Source organism: Cibotium barometz, chromosome 59, assembly GCF_041138505.1.
Source record: "Cibotium barometz isolate CiBa-2024 chromosome 59, ASM4113850v1, whole genome shotgun sequence".
Classification (NCBI taxonomy): Eukaryota; Viridiplantae; Streptophyta; class Polypodiopsida; order Cyatheales; family Cibotiaceae; genus Cibotium; species Cibotium barometz.
The window spans coordinates 8,387,176-8,408,992 of NC_141104.1; positions in this window are offsets into that span (position 1 = coordinate 8,387,176).

The following is a 21,817-nucleotide window of genomic DNA, read 5'->3' on the forward strand; positions in this document are numbered from 1 at the left end:
GAGTGAGAGAGAGAAATTACATCAAAACCATTAGAATTAAGCATAAATGGAAATTTATGTAATTCTTAACTATCATTAATAATTTAACTTCAATAGCATTCATCAAATTATGTAACTCTTCACTACCATTCATCAATTAACTTCAATAGCATTCAAAAACCATTCCAATTAAGCTTCTCAAGCTTGAGAGGGGTTGAGAAGAGAGAAACATTGAGAAATTATAGAAAATGATCAAAATTCACTAATTACCTTACAAATTGCTTGATTCTTTGTTCATGGTAGAGACCCCCAACCAATCAATTGGTTAAGTATGTTGATGGAGCCACCAATGGGGATTGAAGAAAGAGGGAAGCTCCAATTTCTTCAATTTGGAGAGAATTTTAGAGAATAGTAAAAATTAGCATTATTTCAGCATAACTCTAGTATAGTAAAATTCTTCTGTTTTTTTCAAAGGACTCATGTTCTATTTATAGGAGAGGGAAGCTCTAACCAAAGCTAACTGAATTCTAGAATTTTCCAAATTCACTTTGGTTGAATTTAGACTAGATTTAGATCTAGTTTGGTTCCTTTTTGATTCGGTTTGGTTCCATTTTGATTTGGTTTGATTCAAGAGAGAGGAGAGATAAAAATATCACATTAATTTTGAGTTTAAAACTCATTCAAGCATGTGAAATATGCACCTCCTTTAATGGACTCCCCTTCCTTACATATGTGTCAAAATAGAATTATTATACCCAAAATATCTCATATTTTTAATATTGCTCATAGTTTTTTACTAATAAACCTTGTACATTTTCAACTCTTCATCTTATGTGAGCATTTACTCATTTTTGGATACCCAAAATATCTCATATTTTTGATATTACTCATAGTTTCTTACTAACAAACCTTGTACATAGTCAACTCTTCATCTTATGTGAGCATTTACTCATTTTTGGGTATCTTCTTTTACAAATTGGATTTATCTCCTCCCTACACATGGATTGATGCTATTGGTCCAAAGGAATCTTAATTGGACCATAATCTAAAATTTTTGAAAATCTAAACCTTTAGGCTAAGGTCCTTTATACCTATTTCCAATTAATTCCAATTGCACATTGAAAAATTCTTTCTGAATTTCTGTTTCAGGGGAATTCATTTTAATAAGATGAGATATTTTTCTATCCAAAAATATTCAAAATCTGAATATTCTCTCTCTAGAATATTTTCTCTCTCTCTATGCCAAAACAGGCAGAGACAAGATCTCTTATATTTTTAAAGAGGGAATTGATTACAGGGGAATATGCTGGACATTTTGAGAGGCTGGGGAGGAATCTTACAGTCTCTCCCACTTGAAAAACGCGAGATGCACGAACATGAGACTTAGAGAAAGATTTAATTAAGATTAACCACCAAATAAAAAGTCTCAAAGAGAGTAAGGGTCAAGACAAGAACAAGATTTATACTTTATTCATTCTTGGAACATATACAGTAAGGATAGAAGAACTCTTTACACTTCCATAAGCCCGTCCATCATATGATCACAAAAGCAGCACTCACAAGCTGCGCACGTATAAGGTAACTCATCTATGGGAATAATTTTGTTGGTTATTGCCGCACCTATTTCAGTGGTATGAGGTGATCTAACAAAAGGACCTCTGAGAGGCAAGCCAAAAACGGGGTAAAGGCATATCTTCCGCTCAGAAAACCCAAGATATCTTGATCTCATGACGCAGTAGTATCGGGGACCCAAACCCAAAGCTTCAATAACCATGGCCAAGCGGACATTGTTACGAAAGTGCTGCTGACCCCACGATGTTACCCTAGTTATGTCTTGATAGGTCCGCCATTTGGTTTGAGCTACAGAAGTTCCTAGGTGAGGAAAAAGTGAGCGCTCATACAGTTCTATAAAATCCTTCTTCACACACTCGCTTGCGTCTTGAAGGTGAGAAATCATCATGGATAAAACTAATTCTTGTTGCCAAGCCATGAAGGAGATTAAGAAAGAAAGGAGATCGATGGAAGTAAGATTACTGTGAGCGACAAGTAAAAGTTACGACTTATATAAAGGAAGGAGCTAGCGTAACCTAGAAGCCAACGGTATCTTGCCACTGAAGTTTTACTGTCTTTCCATGATTTGGGTTTGGCACATTTTTCTATAGAAGGCATTAAGAACTTTGAGATGAAGAGATAAAAGAAGTTCGTAGGCTAAGTCACCTACTTTCTTTGGTCCATAATATCTGGGGGATAACTACTTATACTCCCCTAGAGATAAAGAAATTCTTTTGGTCCGTATTCAAATGAAGACTATAACTGCTTCTTTGAATTCTCTGATTGTCCTCTTCTTATCTGTATATTGTCTCTGTCGATCCTGGGCAGCGTTTATATCTTTATGAATTGCCTGCATCTGTTGCTCTAAGTCGCCAAGCATTTGACTGGTTATCTCGACCCTAATCAATGGGTCGGACCTAGTTAATGGAGCTAAGCAATCTTGTCTGAGACGGACCCTGATTAGATTGATATGAAGGAATTGGTCTCTGAATTTGGGTTCTAGACTTCCCTGTGCCCTTTTCATGGTAGGAGTCGGGTAGTCTTTTAACTGATGAACAAAACCTTGGTATCCAAAATATCGGTTCTCACTTCTGAACTCATCGTTCTGAATCCTTAATACAGGTGGGCTCCTGAGAAGGTATTCTGGGAAAGTGTCTTCCCTTTTTAAACAGAATCTTTCTTTTATTTAGAGAAGGAATAATTATTAGATAAGAAAAGGAGATTCTTACTCCTGTATACCTCTAAGGCTGGGGGAGGAATCTTACATTCTACCCCACTTAAAAAGTGCGAGATGTCCTCATCTCGCAAAGTAGAGGACAACTCTTTTTCTTAAAGATCCAATTTATTCTAGGGTTCCTTATATTCTGGTCAACCCAACAGAATACGGGGATAATTATCCCTTAAATAGAACTCATCATTAAATAACAATTTATTCAATCATATCATTCATATCTTTAACACGATAATGGTCCATTAGACTGAAAAATTTCTTTATGAACATTCCTCCATGGGAATTTCAGACAAGTAAGTTCTCAATTTGTCATCCCTTAACTTGATCTACCGTGTCAAGTGTTAACAGTAGCAATTTGACAGCACAATCCACTAATCTCATAGTGATTTGCTGAATTCATTATCATCATTCTAGTTATGAATATTATCACAGGAACTCGTCCCAATCATCCACATTGTGGTTTCGCTCAGTTTATTACATTTCAACCCATTTTCAGGGATCATCATTTTTCAATCAGAATCCAAATCAATTCATCAGTTCCCAAAAACACCATATTAGTGAATTTGGGAATTTCCCAATTCCCATTTTTGAATGCTTAAAAAAGGGGACATGGATAACATGTTTGTAAGTTTCTCAAAACCCTATCATATGACCTATCGTTGGAAAGCGCTTGAAAAATGGAATCTAAAGAGCTATAAAGCGCTTATTTTGGATTAGTGGTGTTCAAGTTATGGTTAATCAAAACTTTTGACCACGTGTCCCAAACTTGTGGGAAATTCCCATATTCCCCAATATGGTGTTCAAACAGAATTAAAAATCATATCAACCACATTCGAATTCATCAACTAGATAGTATTAATGATTATAATTTCAAGTCTTAGATTTACTCGTATATACTGTCGGTAAAGAGTTGCAGTTATACCCTCGGTATATACGGTTAGTCATGATACTTGGAATTATAAGGTAAATACTATCATGTCTAAGCATCAAGCAAGTCAGGGTTCCATATAATTGCGGTACTTCCATTTGAAGACCCAATTACTAATTTACGAAATTAGTTTGAATATCAATTTGTATGAATTATATCACATAATTATAACCTTTTTGTGCTACTTGATAAATTTTTTGACATATTTGGCTTTTCAGTTGATCTTTATTAGCCAATTCACTCTGATACCAACTGTGAGATCCCTGTTCCCACCGCGCAACGGATTCGAGGTGCTAGCAGCGGAAGTAACACATCTTGCGCGGGTCAGGGTCTCACACTCGGGGCCTCGCCCACGGATATCCGGACAAGAGACTAATCCGTCGGTTTTTCCAAAATCGAACCCGAAAAAACTTCCCTTATCCGGAAAGCACGGGCGATTCCACCAGGATAACTCTTTACTCTAACGTAGTCAAGATCATTACTGATCAAACTGATCCGACTGCACCTCTAACGGTACTTGGTCAGACCAAGGAAGAAACTTGCACTTGGATCATTGGGATCAACGTTTTTTTCCCCATCAAGAGGCACAGCCGTTGATTCCTATCCATAGAACAATTACTATCCGGGATTTACTTCATCTATCGTAGTAATAGAAATTAAATCTCGATTTACGGATCCATCATGAGTCCAGCCTAACCCCATCCAGTCCCATGCGTTAGCCAACCTCCCAACCACTGTAGTGATGGGATCCAATTAGGAATTTGATTAGGTTTTGTCCCGGGTACCAGGGAAAAGAGCTCCTAGGCCCCCTAGCCGGAAGTTCATGCAAACATAAAACTAGTCACACCACTTACACACCCAATATGAAATTGCCTTTTTCTCAGCATCAACTATCTTTCAAACAATCCTTTAATGAAACCATTATGTCGCTTTGATGACAATCCTCAAAGTCTCTGGTTGAATCCTTATTTCCCGTCATTCATTCATCGGTGTACTTATGGCATCATTGGCAACCAGAACGCTCACCACCTGTTCACTCAGGGGACTTTTCCATAGTTCCTAGCTCATAGTAACCGGCAATATATTCATATAATAGAATGGAATCTCCGTGGAAGATCAGCAAGATCAACCCACAGATCCATATAAAAGAGCCATGGACTCATCCGTTGAGGACCAGCAAGGTCAATCAACCAGATCCATGCCCGGTTTCAGAAAACAACTCTTACTCCTTGTTCCAATATCTTCCTCGACGCACGTGTGGGTATCTTCGGCGACCCAGAGCCCGAGCACCGTATGGTCCGCACCCTCTAGGATCCTTCGCAGGTGACCTAGCGCTTCACTCATAGGCCGCTTCCTTGGTCCCTAATCCACCGTACCGGAAGCTCACCATTTAAATCAAACCGAGGCTGGTCAAGACCTCGGTCGACCTTGCTATGTGAGACGTCCTCCATTGACTCTCCGTCAGCAGCAGTTGTAACTTTAATAGTTAGGTCTTCATGACCTTAATCCACAAGACGGTCAAAATGCTTCCCCAACATTCTTGACATAAAACAGTCATTTACAAACAGTCACAAAATACAGTTTCTATAACGAACTCTCGTCTTTCCACATTATCCACTCTCGGACCACATTACTTATTCCACATTCCATTCATCCATTCACTCATATAGACTACACATTATTTCACATACACCTTCACATTCATTATTCTACATACATATCCATGTTCGTACGTCCACATCATACTTCTAATTTCACATTCATACATACGCATCTACATGCATACATCCACATCCACATTCATACATCCATACTTCCATTTCCACTTCCACACATCCACATTCACATTCATACATCCACATTCACATGCATACATCCCTTTTCACATCCTCATTCGTACATCCACATTCACATACATACATCCACATCCGTATCTACATCCATACATCCACATCCACATCTTCGTTCACATTCACATCCATACATCCACGTCTACATACATACATCCATTTTCACATCCTCATTCATACATCCACATCCACATACATACATACACATCTGTATCTATACCCATACATCCACATCCACATCCACATTCACATTCATACATACACATCTACATGCATACATCCACATCCACATTCATACATCCACACTTCCATTTTCACATCCACACATCCATATTCACATTCATACATCCATATCTACATTCATACATCCATATTACATCCATTCTCGCCCTAACACATCCCATATACATCTTATCCCATCAGATACCGCACTCTCTACCTTGTCCCATACACATCTTAACACATCCTAACTCATCTTAATACATTCTATCACATCTCATACACCTCTTATCATATCCTATCACATCTCATACACATCTTATCACATCTTTTCACATCTCATACACCTCTTATCACATCCTATCACTTCCCATACGCATCTTATCACATCTCATACACCTCTTCTCAAATCCTATCACTTCCCATACGCATCTTATCACATATTATCACATCTCATTTAAAAATCAATCTTTTATGTATCTTCCTATGCATAAATTCATTTTAAATGAAAATGACACTTTTGAATTAAAATTCTCTCTTATGCATCTTCCTATGCATAAACTCAATTTAGATGAGAATTGACACTTTTGAATTAAAAACTCATCTTTTATGCATCTTCCTATGCATAAATTCAATTTGGATGAGAATAACACTTTTGAATTGAAATTCCATTCTTTTATGCATCTTCCTATGCATAAATTCAACTTAGATGAGAATGACACTTTGAATTTAAAATAAATCTTTTATGCATCTTGTTATGCATAAATTCAATTTGGTAGGAATTACACTTTTAGAATAAAAGAATTTCTCTTATGCATCTAAGTTATGCATAAAATCCATTTATGATGAAAATCACACTTTTAGTATAAAAAGAATACCTTTTATGCATACCTCTATACATAAAATCCAATATGATAAAAGTAACACTTTTACAATAAAATAATCAACTTTTATGCATACCTCTATGCATGAAATCCAAATATGATAAAAGTCACACTTTTACAATAAAATAATCAACTTTTATGCATACCTCTATGCATGAAATCCAAATATGATAAAAGTCACACTTTTATAATAAAATAATCAACTTTTATGTATACCTCTATGCATGAAATCCAAATATGATAAAAGTCACACTTTAATAATAAAATAATCAACTTTTATGCATACCTCTATGCATGGAATCCAAATATGATAAAAGTCACACTTTTATAATAAAATAATCAACTTTTATGCATACCTCTATGCATGAAATCCAATTATGATAAAAGTCACACTTTTATAATAAAAAAATCAACTTTCATGCATACCTCTATGCATGAAATCCAAATATGATAAAAGTCACACTTTTATAATAAAATAATCAACTTTCATGCATACCTCTATGCATGAAATCCAAATATGATAAAAGTCACACTTTCATAATAAAATAATCAACTTTTATGCATACCTCTATGCATGAAATCCAATTATGATAAAAGTCACACTTTTATAATAAAATAATCAACTTTTATGCATACCTCTATGCATGAAATCCAAATATGATAAAAGAAACACTTTTATAGTAAAATAATCAACTTTTATGCATACCTCTATGCATGAAATCCAAATATGATAAAAGTCACACTTTTATAATAAAATAATCAACTTTTATGCATACCTCTATACATGAAATCCAAATATGATAAAAGTCACACTTTTATAATAAAATAATCAACTTTTATGCATACCTCTATGCATGAAATCCAAATATGATAAAAGTCACACTTTTATAATAAAATAATCAATTTTTATGCATACCTCTATGCATGAAATCCAAATATGATAAAAGTCACACTTTTATAATAAAATAATCAACTTTTATGCATACCTCTATGCATGAAATCCAAATATGATAAAAGAAACACTTTTATAATAAAATAATCAACTTTTATGCATACCTCTATGCATGAAATTCAAATATGATAAAAGAAACACTTTTATATTAAAATAATAATTATTTTATGCATACCTCTATGCATGAAATCCAAATATGATAAAAGAAACACTTTTATATTAAAATAATAATTCTTTTATGCATACCTCTATACATGAAATCCAAATATGATAAAAGTAACACTTTTACAATAAAATAATCATCAATTATGCATAACATCAAAATCAATTTCTTCATGATTACAATAAAATTCTTTCAATTAATCTAGGATGATAATTCCTAGAGTATGGTAGGAAGTTCTCTTTTCATGCTTTGAATAAAATTATTTTATATGTAATTTTTATAAAAATTTTGCCATAGCTCCGCTACTATGACTGATAAATCTCAATTTATTTTGAAGGATAAAGCTTATCATTAAGAAAATGATTAGAATGATCCCTAATTGGATCATTAACCCAATAATGGGTTGAATCATCAATATTCATGAAATACATAAACTAAAAGCATAGAAAAAACCCATTAATTTGACCTCAAGCATAGATTAATCTTGGATTAAGAAAAATCTTTATGAAAAGCTTCATTTGGATTGAGAATGGGTCATGAGTATGACCATTTCTTGAGTGAGAGAGAGAAATTACATCAAAACCATTAGAATTAAGCATAAATAGAAATTTATGTAATTCTTAACTATCATTAATCAATTAACTTCAATAGCATTCATCAAATTATGTAACTCTTCACTACCATTCATCAATTAACTTCAATAGCATTCAAAAACCATTCCAATTAAGCTTCTCAAGCTTGAGAGGGGTTGAGAAGAGAGAAACATTGAGAAATTATAGAAAATGATCAAAATTCACTAATTACCTTACAAATTGCTTGATTCTTTGTTCATGGTAGAGGCTCCCAACCAATCAATTTGTTAAGTATGTTGATGGAGCCACCAATGGGGATTGAAGACCAAATTCAGTTTGGTTGAATTTAGACTAGATTTGGATCTAGTTTGGTTCCTTTTTGATTCGGTTTGGTTCCATTTTGATTTGGTTTGATTCAAGAGAGAGGAGAGATAAAAATATCACATTAATTTTGAGTTTAAAACTCATTCAAGCATATGAAATACGCACCTCCTTTAATGGACTCCCCTTCCTTACATATGTGTCAAAATGGAATTATTATACCCAAAATATCTCATATTTTTAATATTGCTCATAGTTTTTTACTAATAAACCTTGTACATTTTCAACTCTTCATCTTATGTGAGCATTTGGGTGGTTGCAAGATCAGGGTGCCCAGTTTTGTCCACTCAGGCACCCTGTAAACAGTAAAAAAACAGGCATTTGTTTACCTTTAGTGGCTAATCTCTCCTAGTAAATGAAGGAATTTCGTTTCAAGTTCTTTTGTTGGAACATCATATTCAAAGTTGGAAATATAGTTGCATAATTTGATTAAGCATTAGATAGTCAAAAGTCCTCATTTTCTTAGGTACAAAGTCAATGTATACACCCTGTCCCAAATTTGAACTGATTCCATAAAATGCTAATATCTTTTACATATAAACTCATATGAGATTCCCACTTTGTACCTTAGATCTTCACATAATATGGAGCTTAACTTGATTTTTTGAGAAAATTTTAAGATATTTGTCTATTTTCTTTAAATATTTCAAGGTCTTTAAAGTGTTATAATATACGCCACTTTTTGTACCCACAATAGCTACCACTTAAAATCCTCAATCTTGTAGATCAAAAGAGTGGGTAGATACTCAGACATTAGTGGAATGTGGTGGTCAGTAAAAATTGCAAATCCAATGGTTGGATTTTTAATGATCTCTTTTTCAAAATTCTTCCAGACTATCAGAAGGCCTGTAAATATTAATAATCTAATTAGTAAAATTACATTTTTGATGTGAATCATCTAAAACCTAAAGGGACTAGTGTACTTGTAATGGTGCATTTATGGAAAAATAAATTGGATCACTCTAAGTATGGAAAGATCATTTGTTTATCATTTCATCATATTTTTGATTAATTTTGATTAATTAGACTAATTTATATTAATTTAAGTTATATTGGGTTAATTTAAGGGCAAGCGTATTTTCTATTATTTGCTTGATCTCATTTTAAGTACCTTGCCCCCCAAAATTTTCTCTCCAAGCATTGTCCCAGTCTAGCATAAACTGGATAAAACTGGACACCCTGATCTTGCAACAACCCATTTACTCATTTTTGGATACCCAAAATATCTCATATTTTTGATATTACTCATAGTTTCTTACTAATAGACCTTGTACATAGTCAACTCTTCATCTTATGTGAGCATTTACTCATTTTTGGGTATCTTCTTTTACAAATTGGATTTATCTCCTCCCTACACATGGATTGATGCTATTGGTCCAAAGGAACCTTAATTGGACCATAATCTAAAATTTCTGAAAATCTAAACCCTTAGGCTAAGGTCCTTTATACCTATTTCCAATTAATTCCAATTGCACATTGGAAAATTCTTTCTGAATTTCTGTTTCAGGGGAATTCATTTTAATAAGATGAGATATTTTTCTATCCAAAAATATTCAAAATCTGAATATTCTCTCTCTAGAATATTTTCTCTCTCTATGCCAAAATAGGCAGAGACAAGATCTCTTATATTTCTGAAGAGGGAATTGATTACAGGGGAATATGCTGGACATTTTGAGAGGCTAGGGAGGAATCTTACATTCTCTCCTACTTGAAAAACGCGAGATGTCCTCATCTCGCAAACTTGGGATAATTTCGCGAGATGCACGAACATGAGACTTAGAGAAAGATTTAATTAAGATTAACCACCAAATAAAAAGTCTCAAAGAGAGTAAGGGTCAAGACAAGAACAAGATTTAAACTTTATTCATTCTTGGAACATATACAGTAAGGATAGAAGAACTCTTTACACTTCCATAATCCCGTCCATCATATGATCACAAAAGCAGCACTCACAAGCTGCGCACATATAAGGTAACTCATCTATGGGAATAATTCTGTTGGTTATTGCCGCACCTATTTCAGTGGTATGAGGTGATCTAACAAAAGGACCTCTGAGAGGCAAGCCAAAAACGGGGTAAAGGCATATCTTTTGATGAGGAAGAAAACACGCCAGTAAGAAGACCCGCTCAGAAAACCCAAGATATCTTGATCTCATGACGCAGTAGTATCGGGGACCCAAACCCAAAGCTTCAATAACCATGGCCAAGCGGACATTGTTACGAAAGTGCTGCTGACCCCACGATGTTACCCTAGTTATGTCTTGATAGGTCCGCCATTTGGTTTGAGCTACAGAAGTTCCTAGGTGAGGAAAAAGTGAGCGCTCATATAGTTCTATAAAATCCTTCTTCACAGACTCGCTTGCGTCTTGAAGGTGAGAAATCATCATGGATAAAACTAATTCTTGTTGCCAAGCCATGAAGGAGATTAAGAAAGAAAGGAGATCGATGGAAGTAAGATTACTGTGAGCGACAAGTAAAAGTTACGACTTATATAAAGGAAGGAGCTAGCGTAACCTAGAAGCCAACGGTATCTTGCCACTGAAGTTTTACTGTCTTTCCATGATTTGGGTTTGGCACATTTTTCTATAGAAGGCATTAAGAACTTTGAGATGAAGAGATAAAAGAAGTTCGTAGGCTAAGTCACCTACTTTCTTTGGTCCACAATATCTGGGGGATAACTACTTATACTCCCCTAGAGATAAAGAAATTCTTATGGTCCGTATTCAAATGAAGACTATAACTGCTTCTTTGAATTCTCTGATTGTCCTCTTCTTATCTGTATATTGTCTCTGTCGATCCTGGGCAGCGTTTATATCTTTATGAATTGCCTACATCTGTTGCTCTAAGTCGCCAAGCATTTGACTGGTCATCTCGACCCTAATCAATGGGTCGGACCTAGTTAATGGAGTTAAGCAATCTTGTCCGAGACGGACCCTGATTAGATTGGTATGAAGGAATTGGTCTCTGAATTTGGGTTCTAGACTTTCATGTGCCCTTTTCATGGTAGGAGTGGCAGTCTTTTAACTGATGAACAAAACCTTGGTATCCAAAATACCGGTTCTCACTTCTAAACTCATCGTTCTGAATCCTTAAAACAGGTGGGCTCTTGAGAAGGTATTCTGGGGGGAAAGTGTCTTCCCTTTTTAAACAGAATCTTTCTTTTATTTAGAGAAGGAATAATTATTAGATCAGAAAAGGAGATTCTTACTCCTATATACCTCTAAGGCTGGGGGAGGAATCTTACATTCTACCCCACTTAAAAAGTGCGAGATGTCCTCATCTCGCAAAGTAGAGGACAACTCTTTTTCTTAAAGATCCAATTTATTCTAGGATTCCTTATATTCTGGTCAACCCAACAGAATACGGGGATAATTATCCCTTAAATAGAACTCATCATTAAATAACAATTTATTCAATCATATCATTCATATCTTTAACACGATAATGGTCCATTAGACTGAAAAATTTCTTTATGAACATTCCTCCATGGGAAGTTCAGATTTCCAATAATGCTAAAAATTTCACTTTTATCATTTAAATTTTCTCATGCATAAAATAAATTTATCTAAAATTTCTCTTTAAATAAAAATATTCATTATTTTAATATACCAAAATTTCTCCTTTTCCATTTAATTCATGGATCTCCATTATCATGGGAATTCCTCTTTTTGCATAAAAATAAAAATACCAAAAATTTCTCTTTTCCATTTAATTCATGGATCTCCATTATCATGGGAATTCCTCTTTTTGCATAAAAATAAAAATACCAAAAATTTCTCTTTTCTTAATTTAATTATTTATGCATAAATACTAAAAAATAGTTTCCCATGAATTTGATGAAAATCATTATTTTAGCATAGGATGTCCAATCCTACAATATAGTAGGAAGTCCTCTTTTCACATCATGCATAAAAATGAGTTATGTATTAATGTCTAAAAATTTTACCATAGCTTTGCTCTACTATTACTGATAATTTTTAATATTTTTAGAAAGAATAAGACTTTGTAATACAATTATGATAGAATACTATCCTTAGAATTAAATCCAATTTATGGAATCAAATCATAAGCTACCATAATTTTAGCATAAAAAAGCCATTTTCTTAACCTCTAGCTTAACTAGAATAGAGTTTGATTTTTGAATTGAGAATTTATCAATGAGAAGCATTCATTTCCTAAAGAATTAGTCATAGGAATGACTATTCTTTTGGGAAAGAGAGATATACATAAAAAGCATCCTAATTCAGCATAAAGATTAACTTTTTTGTGATCAATCATTAGAATTCTTATAGAAAGCTTGATTTGCATTGAAAAACAATTAATTTAAAACTTCTCAAGCTTGAGACGGTTTGAGAAGTGAAATCTTTTGAGAATATTAATGAAAACCATGAAATTACTTCTTACCTCTAGATTTGGGTTGCTCCTTTATCTCAGAAGGAAGCTCCCAACAACCAATCAATTGGTTTAGTATCTTGAGAAGAAAGCTCCAAGGATTGTTGAAGAGAGAGAGAAGCTCCAATCTCTCCAAAAGTAGAGGATTTTTAAGGGATAATAGAAAATATCATTATTTTAATGTAATACTGGCATGGTATAGTTCATAGATTTTTTACAAAAGAATAAGGATCTATTTATAGGTGAGGGAGGCCACTAACCAAGTCCAACTGGGTTCTAGAATTTTCCACGTTCAATTTGACTCAATTTGGACAAGATTTGGATCAGTTTGCCTCCCTTTTTTATTTGGTTTGATCCAGGAGAGAGGAGAGATAAAAATACCACAATTTTTTTGAATTAAAAACTCATCCACATGTGTGAATTAGGTGCCTACCTTAGGAGTCCCCCTCTCCTTACCAAGGTGTCAAAAATGCATCATTATTCTAAAATATCTCATTTTTTTTAGTAATATCTCATAGTTTTTAACTAATAAACCTTGTACTTAGTCAACTCTTCATCTTATGTGAGCATTTACTCATTTTTGGGTATTTTCTTTTATTCTTTGGATTTATCTCATCCCAACACTTGGATTAATCCAATTGGCCCATTGGAACCTTAATTGGACCATAATCCAAATTTTTTTGAAAATGTAGACCCTTAGGCTAAGGTCCTTTATACACATTTTTAATTAATTCCAAATGCACATTGGAAAGTTCTTATTGAATTTTTGTTTTAAGGGAATCCATTTTAGACACTAGGAGGATTTTTATATCCAAAGATATCTCAATTTAGGATTATCTCTCTCTAGATATTTTCTCTCTTTAGGCTAAAATAGGGTAAAACAAGATCTTTCTTCTATTTTAGATAGGGGAATAATTACAAGAAGAGAAGGGGAGGTTCTTACACCTTTACAACTCAAAAGCGGGAGGAAGGAATCTTACAATACTCCAGTACTCTCGGACTTAGAATCAATAAATTTATATGCATCCATGTAGAATTATAAACACAGTAATTTTGAGACGGGTGAGGGTTGTAAAAATCCATTGTGAATCCATAGTGAAATGTGTAATCATTAAAAATTGATGATAGAGTCATATTCATTTTTCTATGTATGGAGGTTTAGGGAAATTTAATTGGTCAATGTAAGTGTCTTTTGATTTAACTATTTGACAAGAATGCATCTCTATACATCAAAATTATAAAAAATGTGGCCTAGAAAAATTTATACATACTCTAGTACTCCAGGACTTAGAATCAACAAATTTATATACATCCATGTAGAATTATAAACACAAAAATTTTGGGATGGGTGAGGGTTGTAAAACTCCATGGTGAATCCATAGTAAAATATGTAATCATTAAAAATTGACAATCGAGTGTTCATTTTTCTATGTGTGGAAGTTTACAAAGTAAGCGTCTTTTAATTGATTTATATGACAAGAATGCATCTATATACACTAAACTATTAAAAAAATTGGTTCTTCTTGATTGAAAGGGGCGTTAAAAACTAAGAAAAGGATATTAGTAATTTACAAGTGTGCATCTTAAAGAAATAGTTCCAGTTATGAATAGCAAAACACAATTTTTGGGATGGGTGGAGGATTTAGGGTTTCAATGGTGACATCATTTAACCTCGTGCACAAATCTATCACTTGTCATATTCGATTGAAATGTGGTTTTATGGAAATTATAAACACATAAATTTTGGGATGGTGGAGAGTCTAGGGTTTTCGTGGTGACATCATTTAATGCTTGTGACATTATTTAATGTGGTTCCATGGAATAATTGTTGATCTGTGTTGTGTGACACTAGTTACTATGATTTTTCTCTCTTCTACAAGTGTTTTATGAAATACATTTCATTGATTGTATATTTTAAAAAAAATAGTTGTCTAAAATGACTTTGGGAAGAGAAGAGGATTGTAACGTGAATGTTATGCCAAGAAATGGTGCTATGCGTCACTTCATGTAGCAAGCAATGCATCATATACATTGATCAGAGTGAGAGATACATGATGGAGTTCCAACAAGAAATCCTTATGTGAGCACGCACTCGTCTTACACGTAAGGATAGGAGAGAGCTACTAGGAGAGCAAAAGTTGAAAGATTTTGATATTTTGCACAAGATTCGCACCATAGTAGGGAACATGGAGATGGTGTTGATAGATTTGAAGGATCTGGCACCTCTGGGAGTGGACCAAGCCAAACTTTATTTCTAGAATTTATAGTGAAAGGAGGAGAAATCAGGGCATTTCGTTCTTTCCCTCGCACATTACATATTGTGAAAAATGCTACAAGGAATCAACACATGCCAAGTTTGATAATTTCAAAATAGAGCAAGGAATGCAAAATCTGCATCCCTCATTTGTATGCTGCATTGCCTTCACTACAAAGAGACCATGGATCACCATTTTCCATTATTTCAATGGTGGATCATTGGGAGATTTGATGATGCTTGCTCCATGGAAATGTGAGCAGTGGTCACATCAACATGCTGTCAGTAATGCATGCAATTGCTGAGGGCATGGAAGCAGCGCACAATGCAAGAATTATCCATACTGATTTGCATGCATTCAATATAGTACTCTACTTCACTAGAGAGAATTTTGTTTGAGTTGGTATTATAGATTGGGGACTGATGATGCAAACCGGCCAGCAAAGACCCTCAATTTCGTATGTTTATGATGTCGAGAATCATCCATAGCTTCTAATCAAGAAGTAGGTGGCACAATCCAAAGCGGTGGCTTTCTCTAGAGTTGTGCGACCCTTTGTGCAGTGATGCATACAACAAAGAAAGTGACCTTTATGCACTTGGTTAGCTCTTAGAACAAATGATAGATTTTTGTAAGGGTGCCACCAAGGCATCGTCGCCTCTCCTCCAGACTTGGAGAAGATGTAAAAGCTTAGCCACACAATAACTCATGGAATGCTACTCTCATTGAAGGTGGAGAGAAAATTATTGGGGCGGAGATAATGAGTTTATATGAGGCTTAAAATGTAAACCTAGCAGGGCACATGATGCCTGCTTGTTAACCCAATTCTAGGGTTAACAAGATCTACCGCCATTACCTTACATCAAGGAGTCACGATACATACACCAAAGGGTCATACATTCAAGATATTAAGTAATGGTGTCCAAAGCTACAACTTGGACGGGCATTCGTAATGGTGTGATGAAGTATTTATGGCGCTTCTTGCTTTAAGAGTGTGTGGTAGCAAGTTAGGATGAAGTCCTAAGTGATGTACTTCATGGATATATTAGGAGAGTAGTCATTGTAATAGCATTATGCCTCTTATGAGCCTAAAGTGCCCGATCGGCCACAATTTGAGTGCGAACACTTATGGCCATGTATATAACTGTATCTCTCATAATATAACATATTCTCCCATTGTGCAATGGAGTCTTGCTCTTTCTAGTCTCTCTCCCTTATGCATGCTAGTGAGTGTGTGTGAGTGAAGTGAGGTGAGAGGAGGGACGAGTACCCGTAGTGCAATGCGGCGGTGTGACAACGTACGTGGGAAGCATGGTGGAATTGCTTCTCAAGGAGTTGTAGGGCTTGGAGACCTCAAGGGTTACGAGCTCAGCCATTGGAAATATCCTCACACGACAGTTGTGGTTCACCAGTCAATCCTTTTTAGATGTGTTTTATTGAGGGTTAGGGTGAGCCTTAACACCACTTTCTATAATTTTTAGTCACCCCATTAGAAGCTTTATAGATCAATTTTAATTATTAGCTAGCAACCTTGTAGATCCATTTTTTCTCTTGCACCATATTTATAGAGCCATATCTCTAAATTTGTAAAAGACGAGATTTATAAATACAAATTATCAATTGTTTTGTCTCTATTTGTTTCACTATTGTCATCTTGTCTACGTGTTTATATTTTTAAGTATATTGTCATAATGTTTACATGTTATGGTGTATATTGATATCTCATGTCTTGTCTCAGTCTTGTCATATTGAATATTGCTTGTTATGGTTTCATGAAAAAATGCCATCCATCACTAACTATGGTACAATCAGATAGAGATAGATTGCTCAATATAATTCTTCGAACTCACTCTTTTACATCTACATGACATTTATCTGAAAACTCATTTCCACAAAGTGATATGTAGGTGGAGAGAACACGGGCCAAAATTGACCAATTTTTTTCCAATGTTCACTATCCACCATAAGCATGGCATTCCCAGTAAAGAAAATAGCTTGTGCTAAGGCTAGATATGCATCTTTCAAGTCATTACCTAGAAAGCTCTCTTGTAAGGAGGTTAGACGTATATTGATATTCCTCTCATTATTATGTTGTTTTGATGATACACTTCCTATATGAGTCTCTCCTTGGACACTACTAGGATTTGGAGTGTTCATTAGTGTGTTCTCTGGAGTATGGTTATTTTTTGAATCATTTTGTACCTCTATATTGTAAATCTTTGATGGCATCATGTGTAGCTTTTTTACATCTCTCTTCTCATATTCCTCTCTCAAGCACTTACCAATTGTGGTTGCACCTATGTGTGTACATTTGTGGCATGACGTTTTTGAGCTACTAAGAAAATGGTCCCTGATTTGAGGTTCTCCCCCAGATTTCACGACATAACATAGGCTACATTTCCATTAAATAAATTGACCGTGGACATATATTCTTTGCAAAATTCCACTTTAAACTAGGGGACTTTTTTTTTCTACACGTTTATGGATTGATTTTTAGCGGTAACAACATTGGGTAGAACACCTTAACCTCTTCAACCCTTTGCGAATTACTCATACTTCACAATTTTTCTACTTCAAAAACAACAAGATATTCACTAAGACATGATGACATATTCTGCTACTTCAAAATCAACAAGATATTTACAAAGATACTTCAAAAGACTTTATGCACATAAAGAATCTTCATTTTCACCAAATAATATACAAATAGTGAACACTATTTACAAACATAATTTATCATATAGTCTAAGAGTCAAAAGCAAAAACATATACATTCATATAATCTAAACAATCACACAAACTTATAGTATATCCATATTTCCATTACTTTTCTAACGCACATATACTAGAACAATTCACTAAACATAGCAAAAATTTATACACGGATGAACAAAGATGCAAGAAACATTGCTCCATAGCTCTAAAACACGTGCATTTGCAATTAAAAAGAAACACAAACTACACACAAAACATTCTTTCAACCAAAGTCCTGACCAAAGAATAATATTAGCCATTGTTTTGGCAAAGGAAATGACCGCAAGCCACCCCTACATGTGCATGACTCAAGCCTTTGAGGTAATCCTCCTCACAGGCACAAGTTCATAGAGCTATGTCTTTTCCTCATTCATGTAGTTGATCTAAAATTAGAACATAGTCAACATCTTCTACTTATATGACTTTTCCTCATTCATGTAGTTGATCTAAAATTAGAACATAGTCAACATCTTCTACTTATATGACTTTCTTGCAGTACTTAGGAATGTCCTACCCTTTATGGCCACCATGAGTGAGATAGTCAACAATATATGGGCTCCATTTTGGCATAAGGGAAATCTAAAATAGAGTTGCATCCCAAATAGGCTTGGACTTCTTGCAAACTAGTGACAAGGAAATCCATTTTTTTCTCACTAGGTTAAGCAAGAATGCAACCAATTGCAAAAGAATAGGCATTGATGTGGACATGAAAAATGACATTCCAGTCTAGTGCCCTAATAAGTGTAGATACCAAAGATTTCTTGAGCTTTTCATAAGATTCCTTGCATTCTTCTATCCATTCAAACACTATAAGGAGTGCATACAATGGTTGTGCAATTTTGGCATTCAAACACTATAAGGAGAGCATACAATGGTTGTGCAATTTTGGCATACATGTAGATAAACCAATGGTAGGATCCACAATGTCATGAAGTTTTGTACTCCCTTAGAATTTTTGGGTTTCGGTAATTCTATAATCGCTTTGATCTCCTTAAAGTCAGTTGAAATGCCATTCTGGGATATAATGTGCCCTAATATCTAGGTTGAGGAAAATAAAATATACTTGAAATTTCTTGAAAATCATTTGTACATGGCTTATATGCTCCTCTTACTCATTAGAGTGCACAGTTGGAGGTATTCTTTGAATGCATGGCTCATCAATCTCTAGAACATAGTTGGAGCATTCATCAAACCAAATGGCATGAATCTATAGGAAAACACCCACCATTCCATGGTGAATGCTATCTTGTGCTGATCTACTTCGTGGATTGACACTTGATTATGTCCATAGAATTTGTTTAGAAAGCTGTATGCTTTTTTGCCAGTAGCTCATTACAAAACATGAACCGTTATGAGTAAAGGATAACGATCCCTCACTATAGTTGCATTCACCTTCTTGAGATTGATGCACACTCAAAGTTTTCCATTCTTTTAGGAACAACCACGAAAGGTGACACCCACTTAGTATGCTCAATTTCATAGATGAATTTTGCATCCAAGAGATTGTTGATCTCTTCGTGGATTTTCTTTGTAAAATTATCATTATAAGTGTAAGGATATGGATTTGAAGGTTTCACATCATCTCTAATCGGAATAGTGTGTTAACATATTTTTGGATCTACACCCTTGAGGGCCTTGTAACTCCAAGTGAATATGTCTCTATACTCTTTGAGCATAGACATTTTCAGCTCTTCTTTTTCAAGAGTTAGAACAATGGCAATCCAAGCTAGCCTTGGTTCCTCACCAGCTTTGATAGATCAACCTTTTTGGCATCTTCTCTCGACCATCATAAGAGACTCCTAGTGTAGTAGGCTCTTTGCACATGGGCTGATCAATGCAGAATGATCTTGTGGCCTTGAATGGTGAATCTCCTAAAGTTTGAAGGGATGTTAATTGCACCCTCTTCCTCATTAAAATTATCGCTTGTAGAGGACCATGCTGCTTTAAGTACTTGTTTTCATTCTTGTGTGAGACCCCCGCCCCCTCCGCGATGCCCCCTCCGAGGGCACTGGTGACGGAAGCAGCATCAGCCTCTCGTGTGGGGTTGGGATCCACACTCCGGGCCTTGCCCACCACCACGGATATCTGGACAAGAGACCAGCCCGGCGGTTCCTCCGAAACCGAACCCGAAAAAACTTCCCTTGCTTGTAAGGCATGGGAAATTCCACCAGGAAAATCATCTAACGGGAAAAGTAATCTAATGAGTCAAAGTCTTATTTATTCAAACTGATCCGATCGAACCCGAAGTCCAGCTTCAGTTTGGCTGAATTTGGACAAGATTTGGACCAGTTTAGCTCCCATTTTGATCCAGGAGAGAGGAGAGATAAAAATATCACAATTTTTTTGAATTAAAAAACTTTCCCATACATGTGAAGGAGGCGCCTACCTCAAAGGTCCCCCCTTCCTTTTACCAAGGTGTCAAAAATTCATCATTTCTCTAAAATATCTCATTTTTTTAGTAATATCTCTTAATTTTGAACTAATAAACCTTGTACTCAGTCAACTCTTCATCTTATGTGAGCATTTGCTCATTTTTGGGTTTTTTTTAATTCATTGGATTTATCTCATCCCAACACTTGGATTACTCCTATTGGTCCATAGGAACCTTAATTGACCATAATCCAAAAATTTCTGAAAATCTTGACCCTTAGGCCTAAGGTCACTTATATCATTTTTAATTGATTCCTTATGCACCTTGGAGAATTTATTTTGAATTTTTGTTTCAGGGAATTATATTTTTGATATTAGGAGAATTTTTATATCCAAAAATATCTCAATATTGAATTATCGCTCTCTAGAATTTTTCTTCTGTCTAGGCAAAAACAAGGAAAAATAATATTTTCTTGTATTCAGAAATAGGGAAAGATTACAGGGGATTGAGTAAAAGCTTATTCATTATTTAGACTAAGGAGGAATCTTACATCTTGCAACAAGGTCTTTTTCTTTTTCTACGTGATGCTGAGGTTCTCTAACTTAACCTTTCTTAAACAAGATCCATATTTTCTCACAAGCTTCTGTTTCTTCTTCTTGGAGTTAGTTCCATTTTTCTCTCCTAGTTTGTGAACTAATTGGAAGTTGTACTGCCATTTCACTTTGTCTTTTATGCAGGCTTGAGTGCCGATATAGTAGAGAAAATCATTCTTCCTGTAAGATCCCTGTTCCCACCGAGCAACGGATTCGGGGTACTGGCAACGGAAGTAGCGCTTCTCGCGCGGGACAGGGGTCCCACACTCGGGGCCTCGCCCACGGATATCCGGATAAGAGACTAATCCGTCGGTTGTTCCAAAACCGAACCCGGAAAAACTTCCTTTACCGGAAAGCACGGGCGATTCCACCAGGATAACTTTTTACTCTAACGTAGTCAAGATCATTTCTGATCGAGATGATCCGATTACATCTATAAGATACTTAGTCAGTTCAAGGAAGAAACTTGCGCTTGGATCATTGGGATCAACGCTTTTTTCCCCATTCAAGAGGCACAGCCGTTGATTCCTATCCATAGAACAGTTACTGTCCGGGATTTTTTATTTTTTATTTTTTTCTATCGTAAAAACAAAAGTTTGAGTCTCGGTTTACGGATCCATCAGTCCAGCCTAACCCCATCCAATCCCATGGGTTAGCCAACCGCCCAACCACTGTAGTGATGGGATCCAATTAAGAATTTGGTTAGGTTTTGTCCCGGGTACCAAGGAAAAGAGTTCCAAGGTCCC